The sequence below is a fragment of the Durio zibethinus genome, unplaced genomic scaffold (assembly GCF_047325235.1).
Source record: "Durio zibethinus cultivar Kanyao isolate XHJ-2024 unplaced genomic scaffold, ASM4732523v1 HiC_scaffold_2, whole genome shotgun sequence".
NCBI classification, from domain to species: domain Eukaryota; kingdom Viridiplantae; phylum Streptophyta; class Magnoliopsida; order Malvales; family Malvaceae; genus Durio; species Durio zibethinus.
The window spans coordinates 625,939-629,409 of NW_028323043.1; positions in this window are offsets into that span (position 1 = coordinate 625,939).

Consider the following 3,471-nt stretch of genomic DNA (forward strand, 5'->3'; position numbering starts at 1 on the left):
GACTTTTTACTATCGTCCAACCGTTACTGAGGCTTTTACTTCTGTTCAATACATAATGACTGAAGCTAACTTGGGTTGGTTAATCCGATCAGTTCATCGATGGTCGGCAAGTATGATGGTCTTAATGATGATCCTGCACGTATTTCGTGTCTATCTCACTGGTGGTTTTAAAAAACCTCGCGAATTGACTTGGGTTACAGGCGTGGTTCTGGCTGTGTTGACTGCATCTTTTGGTGTAACAGGTTATTCCTTACCTTGGGACCAAATTGGTTATTGGGCAGTCAAAATCGTAACAGGCGTTCCGGAAGCTATTCCGGTAATAGGATCGCCTTTGGTAGAGTTATTGCGTGGAAGTGCTAGTGTGGGACAATCCACTTTGACCCGTTTTTATAGTTTACACACTTTTGTATTACCCTTCTTACTGCTGTATTTATGTTAATGCATTCTAATGATACGTAAGCAAGGCATTTCTGTCCTTTATAGAGAATATAGACCATAGCTATATTGTAACCAATCATTTATCTTATTACTTGCCAATCATTTATCTTATTACTTGGGGGGAGGAACATAGTATTTCATTGCTACAAATATGATTGTTGAAAAAAAAAACAAAAAGATAGACATGTATTTGGATATTTCCTTTCAACTCCACAATATTCTATTATTTATTTGATATGACATGAAAGTTGAAGGGAATTCCCCGAAGAGAAAATGGATTATGGGAGTGTGTGACTTGAACTATTGATTGGGCCATGCAGAAATATGCCTTTATCTGCTACATTGGAATTCACAACCAAATGTGTCTTGTTCCAACCACCGTGTAAGCCCCATACAAAGGATAGGCTGGTTCGCTTGAAGAGAATCTTTTCTATGATCAGACCTGACGATGTCGTGTATGAACCAGGGCTCCGTAAGATCCAGTAGAATAAGTGATTTGGCATAATGCAAATTAGATTTTATTTATTTATTTTTATTTTGTTTTTTACTTTCTTATCTTAATAGTAATGAAAATACATTCATTTCTTCTGCATCGACCGATTTATTATTATTATACTATCGGAGTGAAACAAGGGATCTAAAGAAGAGCAAAGGCTAGACTATATTAGTAACAAGTAAATCCTTTGTATGTAAAAAATCTCGATATATTTTTGGGATAAAGGTGAATCGCAAGGCCTAAGACGACCCAGAAAGCACTTGATCACGATCAACTTTGTACGCCTACTTGGGTATTGAGCATTTACCTGTAAAAATGGCATTCCTTGGAATGTATAGTTGCAACTTCGTAAAATGGAATCAGGTACACTTTTTTCTTACATATGAAATCATTCATATATGTGTGGATAACATATAGATTCATTTTATATGTATCCGTTTGTATCCATTTGATTCGATTGATTTTTGCTTGAGCCGGATGATGAAAAATTATCATGTCCGGTTCCTTCGGGGGATGGATCTAGAAAATTCACCTATCCTAATAACAAAAAAACCTGACTTGAACGATCCTGTATTAAGAGCTAAATTAGCTAAAGGTATGGGTCATAATTATTATGGGGAACCCGCATGGCCCAATGATCTTTGTATATATTTTTCCAGTAGTAATTCTCGGTACTATTGCTTGTAACGTAGGCTTAGCGGTTCTAGAACCTTCATGAATGGTGAACCCGCGGATCCATTTGCAACTCCTTTGGAAATATTACCTGAATGGTATTTCTTTCCTGTATTTCAAATACTTCGTACAGTACCTAACAAGTTATTGGGTGTTCTTTTAATGGTTTCAGTACCTGCGGGATTATTAACAGTACCTTTTTTGGAAAATGTAATAAATTCCAAAAATCCATTTCGTCGTCCAGTAGCGACAACCGTTTTTTTGATTGGTACTGCGGTGGCCCCTTTGGTTGGGTATTGGAGCAACATTACCGATTGATAAATCCCTAACTTTAGGTCTTTTTTAAATAGAATCAATTTTAAAATAAAATATCATGATGAGCGTATCTAGGGGAGTAGTCACTTCAAAGTCAAAGTGAATTCTCCTAGATACATTTATTCAATTCTGGTCCCATATATGGATTGTGCTGAAGGTTCAAAATCCATTTTCGTTTTTTTTTTTTTTTTTCTAATTTTCTAAAGGTAAAAAAAAAAAAAAATGAAATAAATCCTAAATCCAATGGATTTAAAATTTGGTAAATCAATTTCGCAATGCTTTTCTACTTCTTTTCTAGAATGCCCAATATTTGTTTTACATCTTCTATGCGAAAGTGTTCAATTTTCATAAGGTCTTCTTGACTGTTATTCAAAAGGTCCAATAATGTTGTATATTGGGACTTTTTGAGACAATTATAGATCCTGGGAGGCAATTCTGATTGGTCAATAAAAATATATTTCAATGCTATTTCTTTTTCTTTTTCTTAGTTTAGCTAATCTATCATGAAAAGGAAAAAAAGGTAAAGTAACGTTGTGTTGATTGTTTTCTAAATGTAAGTTTTCTTCTTCCGCATCTAGAAAGGGAATAAATAAATCAATCAATTCCGAGAGGCTTCATGAAGTGCTTCTTTAGGAGTTTAAACTTCATTTGTCCATATTTCTAGAAAAAGTATCTCCTGTTTTTCATTATCATTCCATAACAATGAATAACTATGATTCGCATTTCGAACAGGCATGAATACAGCATCTATAGGATAACTTCCGTCGTGAAAGTTCTTTGGCGTTTTTATACCGTATCCTCTATTTCTCCTCGATTTGTAATCCAATACACAAATCAATTGGGTTCGGTTAGGCTAGCTATATGCTGTGTATTATCACGATTTCCACAGAAGGCGGTAAGATGATGTCTTGAGCAGTTTACATATCCGGGACCCTTGGCACAAATAAAGGCGTTACGAGTTCCATACAAATTACTTCTCAATACAATTGCTTTTAATTCATTAAAATTTCATGTACTGATTCTTGAATACCTACTATGGTAGAATATTCGTGTGGTATTTTCTCAGATTTTGCACGTGTAATACATGTTCCTTCTATTTCTCCATGCAAAGCTCTTCGCATCGCAATGCCTATTGTGTCGGCTTGGCCTTTCATAAGTGGAGACAGAATAAAGCGTCCATAATAAAGACGCTTACTATCTGTTCTTGATTCAACACACTTCCACTGCAGTGTCCGAGTAGAGACTTTACTTTCTCTCGAACCATAGTAATATTATTTTATTTGATCAGATCATTGAATCATTTATTTCTCTTGAAATCTCTTTAGTGTTTATTTCTACACACGTTTTTTTTTAGGAGGTCTACAGCCATTATGTGGCATAGGGGTTACATCCCGTACGAAACTTAATAGTATACCACTTCTACGAATAGCTCGTAATGCTCCATCTCTTCCGAGACCAGGACCTTTTATCAGAACTTCCACTCGTCGCATACCTTGGTCTACTACTGCTCGAATAGCATTTCTCGCTGCGGTTTTGAGCAGCAAAAGGAG